At 40.9% G+C, this 9,346-nt stretch overlaps 1 non-coding gene across 1 annotated transcript; it reads left to right on the forward strand.

The window, feature by feature from the left end:
• Positions 1-8,933: 8,933 nt before the first annotated feature.
• LOC132537917 (small nucleolar RNA SNORA70) lies at positions 8,934-9,066 on the forward strand. The gene has a single exon (XR_009549327.1). It is a non-coding gene; the product is annotated as a small nucleolar RNA SNORA70 (small nucleolar RNA).
• The last annotated feature ends 280 nt before the right edge of the window (positions 9,067-9,346 follow it).

Consider the following 9,346-nt stretch of genomic DNA (forward strand, 5'->3'; position numbering starts at 1 on the left):
TCAAGGCTACTGCCTTTTACATTACTCCACCTGCAAAAAAATTTACAGCTCATATCAACTATAGGGCAATTATTGTTCCAATGACAATCTTTATTAGAATCATCAGACAAGTAAATGCAGTAAAATTTGAGGTTAACCTAAAATCACTAAAGTCCTAGGTATATTTTCTCCCGGACTTGAGGCCAGACCCCATAAACCTAATACTGGTTTGAAACAACAAATGACACTCACACTTTAGCAGCTAAGAGAAAGTCAAAGTTCATCTAATAAAGAAGGGACTAGTAGATAGCACAATGATTATGCAAAGAGACTCTATGCCTGAGGCTCCAAAGTCCCAGGTTCAATCCCCTGCACCATCATAAACCAGAGCTGAGCAGAGCTCTAGTGAAAAAAAAAAAAAAAAAAAAAACTGGGAAAGGGAAAAAGATTGATTCACTTACTTGATGGTGTCCTTTTTGATCACTACCAGGCCACCCCATCACCTGGAGCCCTAGTCAGGGAATCCTTGGATTCCCACATAGATACAATGGGCCTCTAACAGACCCCTCTCTCCACCAACACTGGTCACTTCCATCAGAAACATCCTCATAAGCCCTTTTGAGAGCCTCTCCAGGACTATCACCTCACTATAAAATAGTAGTGGTGGGAACTGCCCCACTTTCTGAAGAGAGGCTGGGTTATCCTACTCTGCCAGGCAGACAGATCCTGAAATGAGTGCAACCTAGAATGTTCCCAGCTGTGACCAGGGTCTGTAAGCTCAGACTGACAGGGACTAAGAAGATATACAGGTTCTTGTGCTAAATATGGAATGTACATGGTTCCTTGGTCAAATTGATGTGGTACACAGTTAACTGTATTTATATATTTTCTTCCAGTTTGGGAGCTACTTTCCACCTAATCCAGCCTTCTAGTTCTATTCTCAACTCTGACCACATCTTCCCAGACAATATTTCTAGTTCACCTCCATGTTAGTTATCAAGCTCAAGCAAAAATTACTAAAGTCATGGGCCCCTAGGAACATACCTAAAATAGACTTCCTAGTTTCTTTCCACCCTAAAATCCCCTTTCTTTTTTTTTTTTAAATATTTTACTTATTTATTTATTTATTCATGAGAAGATAGGAGAAAGAACCAGACATCACGGTGGTACATGTGCTGCCGGGGATTGAACTCGGGACCTCATGCTTGAGAGTCCAATACTTTATCCACTGCGCCACCTCCCAGACCACTAAAATCCCCTTTCTTATTGGTTTTCATTTGCTCTATTTCTACTTTTTGTTTACTGTTTACTAGGCATTTCATCCTGTTTTATATCTTAGTGCATTTCAACCACCAAGTTGCAAATGCTATTGTGATTCCATCCTGAACTCTGTGGGCAGACAACCTCACCAATATGTCCTGGAACCTCACCTCTCCAGAGCCCTACCCCAGTAGGGAAAGATAGAAACCAGCTGGGGGTAGGGATTGACCTGCCAATATCCATGTTCAGCAAGAAGCAATTACAGAAACCAGAACTCCCACCTTCTGCACCCCAAAAAGAATTTTGGTCCATACTCCCAGAGGAAGTTAGGGGAAGATGACTAAGAGGGCTCTGAGCCCCAATTCTATCAAGACCCTGAGATAAAAAAATAAATAAAGGGGGAGTCGGGCTGTAGCGCAGTGGGTTAAGCGCAGGTGGCGCAAAGCACAAGGACCGGCATAAGGATCCCGGTTCGAACCCCGGCTCCCCACCTGCAGGGGAGTCGCTTCATAGGCGATGAAGCAGGTCTGCAGGTGTCTATCTTTCTATCCTCCTCTCTGTCTTCCCCTCCTCTCTCCATTTCTCTCTGTCCTATCCAACAACGACAACAACAATAATAACTACAACAATAAAACAACAAGGGCAACAAAAGGGAATAAATAAATAAAATAAATATAAATAAATAAATAAATAAATAAATAAAGGAAAAAAGGAATGCCACTGAGGATTATAGGAATGGGTGTGACTTAGAAAGGGGGAGAAGGCAGAACTATAGAAAAAAAATGGGCATATATATATATATAGCTAGAGATAGAGAAATAATAGTCAATCCATATCTCCCACAACCTCGGGAAGCCTCCTGAAGTTTCCAGTGGAGAGAATGGGGACACAGAACTCTGATAGTAGGAAGGGTGTGGAATTGAATGTTCTAATTTTTAATCAATATTAAATTACTAATAAAAAAATGGGAAAAAAAGATTATGGCTCACTAAAATCTCAGGTAGTGGTTAACATTTCTATCAATAAAGTTATTTTATTTTATTTATTTATACCAGAGTTCAGCTCTGGCTTGTGATGGTGCTGGGGATTGAACCTGTGATGTGACCTTGGAACCTCAGGCTTTTTTTTTTTCCTTTTCTGATTTTTTTTTGGGGGGGGGGAAATTAATGTTTTACATTCAACAGTAAGTACAATAGTTTGTACATGCATAACATTCCCCAGTTTCCCATATAACAATACAACCCCCACTAGGTCCTCTGAATCCTTCTTGGACCTGTATTCTCCCCACCCACCCACCCCAGAGTCTTTTACTTTGGTGCGATATGCCAATTCCATTTCAGGAACCTCAGGCATTTTAAAGCTACTTAATTTTATTTTTGAGAGAGATGCAGAGAAAGACACGGTAGGGTGTGGAATTGTACCCATGTTACAATTTTTAATCAATATTAAATTACTAATAAAAAATGGGAAAAAAAAGATTATGGCTCACTAAAATCTCAGGTAGTAGTTAACATATCTATCAATAAAGTTATTTTATTTTATTTATTTATACCAGAGTTCAGCTCTGGCTTGTGATGGTGCTGGGGACTGAACCTGTGACGTGACCTTGGAACCTCAGGCATTTTTTTAAAACTATTTTATTTTATTTTTGAGAGAGATGCAGAGAAAGACACAGATATAAAGACCAGAGCACTGCACAGCTCTGGCTTATTGTAGTACAGGGGATTGAACCCCAGGCAGGAGAGTCTCTTTGCATAACCATTAAGCTATCTACCCCTCAGGCATTAAAGTCTGTTTGTGTAACCATTATACTATCTCCCCCATCCTAGCAATGAAGTATTTTTTTAATTATGATATGCACTTCTGTACTGGAAAACAAACAAAAAGTTCCTTGCTTTATTGCAGTGATGCATACCATAAAACTCATAACTACATAAATGCACCCTCAAAAAAAGTATTTGTGTTTTATTCCCATTTTGGGCATGACTTTAAAACTCTGAGAAAAAAATGGTGTCAAAAGAGGCAGGAATTCCTGACCATCTGCCAACTGACAGTTCACTCCTTACTCATCTTTTTTGTTTGTTTTAAAGATTTTTTAATTTTTATTTTATTTATTTATTATTGGATAGAGGCAGAGAGAAATTGAGAGTAGAGGAGGAGACAGAGCGACAGACAGACACCTGCAACTCTACTTCACCACTCATGAAGCTTTCTCCCTGCGGTTGGAGAGCAGGGGGTTGATTCTGGGTCCTTATGCATTGTATTGTGTGCACTTAACCAGCTGCGCCACCACCTGGCCCCCACTCCCTACTCACCTTCCAAATTCATTGCTCCAAAATGCAGTCATATTTGCAGTGCAGTTAACTGAAATATTCTAGTGGCTCTTCCTGACATATAGAACAGTGAGCAAACTCCCCAGCATAGCAGCCAACCTCTGAGCACCCTGCCCAAGACTTCCTTTCTCTAGTCCAACCCCTGTGCAGAACAATCTGGAGAACTCTCAGAAAGCTAGAAGTGGACCTACCCTATGATCCTGCAATTCCTCTCCTAGGGATATATCCTAAGGAACCCAATACACCCATGCAAAAGATTTGTGTATACCTGTGTTCATAGCTGCACAATTTTTTTTCCTTTATTGGGGGATTAATGTTTTACATTTGATAGTAGTGAATACAATTGTTTGTACATGCATAACATTTCTCAGTTTTCCACATAACAATACAACCTCCACTAGGTCCTCTGGCATCATTTTCCAGGACCTAAACTCTCTCCACCACCCACCCCAGAGTCTTTTACTTTGGTCCAATATACCAACTCCAGTTCAGGTTCTACTTGTGTTTCTCTTCTGATCTTGTTTTTCAACTTCTGCCTGAGAGTGAGATTATCCCATATTCATCCTTCTGTTTCTGACTTATTTCACTTAACATGATTTCTTCAAGCTCCATCCAAGATGGACTGAAAATGTTGAAATCACTATTTTTAATAGCTGCATAGTATCCCATTGTGTATATATACCACAACTTGCTCAGCCACTCATCTGTTGTTGGACACCTGGGTTGCTTTCAGGTTTTGGCTATTACAAATTGTGCTGATGAGAACAAAGGGATACACAAATCTTTTTTTAAGAGTTTATTTATTTATTAATGAAGAAGATAGGAGGAGAGGGAAAGAACCAGACATTACTCTGGAACATGTGCTGTCAGGGATCGAACTCAGGACCTCTCGCTTGAGAGTCCAAAGCTTTATCACTGCATCACCTCCTGGACCACTACACGTCTTTTTGGATGGGTGTGTTGGGTTCCTTAGGATATATCCCCAGGAAAGGAATTGCAGGATCATAGGGTAGGTCCATTTCTAGCCTTCTGAGAGTTCTCCAGACTGTTCTCCACAGTGGTTAGACCAATTTACATTCCCACCAGCAGCATAGCTGCACAATTTGTAATAGCCAAAACCTGGAAGCAACCCAGGGGTCCAACAACAGATGAGTGGCTGAGCAAGTTGTGGTATATATACACAATGGAATACTATTTAGCTATTAAAAATGGTGGATTCACCTTCTTCACCTCATATTGGATGAAGCTTGAAGAAATCATGTTAAGTGAGATAAGTCAGGATTCGACTTCCGGAGGCGGAGCTACGAGCAGCAGATCGCTTTCTCTCCTCTCCTCTCCTCTCCCGGATCAACTAGGAATACCAAAGGAGACCACCCGGACCGAAACAAGACAGGACTAGAATGACCACAGAAACCCAGTAAATCACCCGTGAGTACAAACACGCGTGGCTGGTGACAGAGAGGAGAGAGGGGCCTAAGGAGAGATTAAGTGACTGCTAACAGTTCGACAGTTTGTCAGTGGAGACACCACCTCCAGTCTGCTCCACCAACAAGGGGACAGCTGAAGGGAGGAAAGGACTCCCCAGAGACTCACCAAGTACAACTCTAAGTCTCCATTGCTACTACCCTCAGAATCTGGAGCAGCAACAGGGAGGGACACCAGGGCACAGAGATCTAACCGGGAAACTCAGAAGACCTATACCTCGGTGGCATAGCTGAAGGGCTATGAAAGTCTCTTTGCATAACCACTGGATTATCTCTGCCACACCCTGCTTTATCTCTTGGTCAGGAGTCATTGATTAAGCCAAGAAGCCTATTGATAGTTTAAAAGCCCTCAGGCTCCCATAGCCTACAGGGGAAAAAAAAAAAGGCTTTTACACCACTGAACTCCAACTCAGGGATTGAAAAAACTGTTAACTTATAAAAAATGGTTAAAACAACAAGAAAAAATAATGGAGACTCGAACCAGGACAAGAGTCCAGCTAAAAGTCCTCCAGAGGGCGAAGCACAAAACAACGAGTTCAACATCCAAACATTAGCTAAGGAAATAATAACAGGAGTGAGTAAAGAATTTGAAAAATTGTAATCAGAACTGCAGGAACAACAAATGAGAATATGGAAGAAAATTCTAATAATCTCATGGTTATTAGAGAGCTGAAAGCTGAAATCTCTGAGCTAAGAAGGCAACTAGCTGAACAAGCTAAAACAGTATCACAGCAGGGCAACAAAATAGATGAACTCCAGAAAGCAGTAGAGGGCAGAGAGAATAGAATCAATGAGGCTGAAGACAGAATTAGCAAGATTGAGGATGAATTAGAGACAACTAAAAAAGAAGTAAGAGATCTCAAAAAGAGATTAAGAGATGCTGAAAACAACAACAGAGTCCTATGGGATGACTTCAAAAGAAACAATATACGCATTATTGGCTTACCAGAGGAAGAAAGAGAAGGGGAGGAAGAAAGCATTCTCCAGGCCATAATAGCTGAAAATTTCTCTAGTCTAGACAACACCAAAGACATAAAGATTCAAGAAGCCCAGAGGGTCCCAAACAGAATTAACCCAGACCTAAAGACACCAAGACATGTCATACTTAGATTGGAAAGGAATAAGGATAAAGAAAGGATCCTCAAGGCTGCAAGAGAAAAACAAAGAGTCACCTACAAAGGAAAACCCATAAGATTAGCAGCAGACTTCTCCATACAAACACTACAGGCCAGAAGAGAATGGCAAGATATCTATCGAGTGCTCAATGAGAAAGGCTTTCAGCCAAGAATACTATATCCTGCTAGATTGTCATTCAGACTAGATGGAAGCATCAAAACCTTCTCAGACAAGCAACAGTTGAAGGAAGCAACCATCACCAAGCCTGCCCTGAAAGAAGTTCTGAAAGGTCTCCTATAAACAACCAGACCACCACAAATAGAACATATATCAAAACACTCTAAAACTCTACAAGAATGGCATTAAAATATCTTCAATCTTTGATATCAATAAATGTGAATGGCCTGAATTCACCTATTAAAAGACACAGAGTAGGAAGATGGATCAGAAAACACAACCCAACAATATGTTGTCTACAGGAAACTCACCTAACTCAACAAGACAAACACAGACTTAAAGTGAAAGGATGGAAAACTATCATTCAAGCCAATGGCCCACAAAAAAGGGCAGGAACAGCTATTCTCATATCTGACATGATAGACTTTAAAATACATAAGATTAAAAAAGATAGGAATGGACACTACTTAATGCTCAGAGGATCAGTCAATCAAGAGGACTTAACAATTATTAATATCTATGCACCCAATGAGAAGCCATCTAAATACATCAAACTTCTACTGAAAGAGCTACAGCAATATATTAACAGTAACACAATCATAGTAGGGGACTTCAACACCCCACTCTCTCAACTTGACAGATCATCCAGGAAGAAAATCAGTAAAGACATAAGGGAGCTAAATGAAGAGATAGATAAACTAGAACTATTGGACATTTTCAGAGTCATTCATCCCAAGAAACTGGAATACACATTTTACTCAAATCCACATGGATCATTCTCAAGGATAGACCATATGTTAGGCCACAAAGACAGCATCAGCCTATTCAAGAGCACTGAAATCATCCCAAGCATCTTCTCAGACCACAGTGGAATTAAACTAACACTTAACAATCAACAAAAGATTAGTAACAGTGCCAAAATGTGGAAGCTCAACAGTACACTTCTTAACAACTTCTGGGTCAAAGAGGAAATCAAGGAAGAAATCAAAATGTTTCGAGAGTTCAATGAAAATGAAGACACAAGCTATCAAAATATTTGGGACACAGCTAAAGCAGTCCTAAGAGGGAAGTTGATAGCTATACAAGCACACATTAGGAAACAAGAAAAGGCACAAATAAACAGCCTGATTGCACATCTTAAAGACCTAGAAGAAGAACAACAAAGGAACCCTAAAGCAACCAGAAGGACAGAAATTACTAAAGTTAGGGCAGAAATAAATAACATTGAGAATAGGAAAACCATACAAAAGATCAATGAAAGTAAATGTTGGTTCTTCGAAAGAGTAAACAAAATCGACAAACCTTTAGCCAGACTCACAAAACAAAAAAGGGAGAAGACCCAAATAAATCGGATAGTAAATGAAAGAGGAGATATCACAACAGACACTGCAGAAATTCAACATATCATGCGAGGCTTCTATGAACAACTATATGCCACCAAGTTAGAGAACCTGGAAGAAATGAATGATTTCCTAGATACCTACCAACTTCCAAAACTAAGTAAAGAGGAAGTGGATAACATGAACAGGCCCATCACAGCTAATGAAATTGAAACAGTTATCAAAAATCTTCCCAAAAATAAAAGTCCTGGACCAGATGGTTTTACAAATGAATTCTACAAAACTTTCAAAGAAGAACTAATACCTCTACTTTTAAAAGTCTTCCAGAAGATTGAAGACACTGGAATACTCCCTGCCAGCTTCTATGAAGCCAACATCACCCTGATACCAAAAGCAGACAGGGACACAACCAAAAAAGAAAACTACAGACCAATATCTCTGATGAACATAGATGCGAAAATATTGAACAAAATTCTAGCCAACCGGATACAGCAGTATATCAAAAAGATTGTTCATCATGACCAAGTGGGGTTTATCCCAGACATGCAAGGTTGGTTTAATACACGTAAATCAATCAATGTGATCCACCACATCAACAAAAGCAAGACCAAAAACCACATGGTCATATCAATAGATGCAGAGAAAGCCTTTGACAAAATACAACATCCCTTTATGATCAAAACACTACAAAAAATAGGAATAGATGGAAAATTCCTGAAGATAGTGGAGTCTATATATAGCAAACCTACAGCCAACATCATACTCAATGGTGAAAAACTGGAAGCATTTCCCCTCAGATCAGTCACCAGGTTCCAGGTGTCATCAGGATGCCGGCCAGACTTCCCTGGATTGAAGACACCACCAATGTGTCCTGGAGCTCAGCTTCCCCAGAGACCCATCCTACTAGGGAAAGAGAGAGGCAGACTGGGAGTATGGACCGACCAGTCAACGCCCATGTTCAGCGAGGAAGCAATTACAGAAGCCAGACCTTCTACCTTCTGCAACCCTCAATGACCCTGGGTCCATGCTCCCAGAGGGATAGAGAATGGGAAAGCTATCGGGGGAGGGGGTGGGATATGGAGATTGGGCGGTGGGAATTGTGTGGAGTTGTACCCCTCCTACCCTATGGTTTTGTTAATTAATCCTTTCTTAAATAAAAAAAAATTTTAAAAAAAAGTGAGATAAGTCAGAAAGAGAAGGATGAATATGGGATGATCTCACTCACAGCAAGAAGTTGAAAAACACTGCAGCCAATTAAGCGGACCGTGCTGCCCTCCCTATGGCGCCCGGTGTGTAGTGGCTGCAAACAGCAGCCTCCTGGGTAGTGTATGCAGCCTGTTGCTTGTATAGGCTACTCAAGGGACCCCGGAGACAGCCCTTCCTGCTCTGTATTCATTTTATGCCTCACCTCCTGCTGTCCCTAACCTTAGGCTCCAGACAGAGATGTGAGGTGCTTTTGGGAACCTCCCAGGGCACCATGGCCAGAGTCCACATTGGCCCGGTCATCATGTCCATTCTCACCAAGCTGCAGAACAAAGAGCATGTGATTGAGGCCCTGTGCAGTGCCAAGTTCAAATTCCTTGGATGCCAGAAGATCCAGATCTCCAAGAAGTGGGGCTTCACCAAGTTTAACACAGATGAATTTGAAGACATGGTG

Source organism: Erinaceus europaeus, chromosome 3 (genome assembly GCF_950295315.1).
Source record: "Erinaceus europaeus chromosome 3, mEriEur2.1, whole genome shotgun sequence".
Lineage (NCBI taxonomy): Eukaryota > Metazoa > Chordata > Mammalia > Eulipotyphla > Erinaceidae > Erinaceus > Erinaceus europaeus.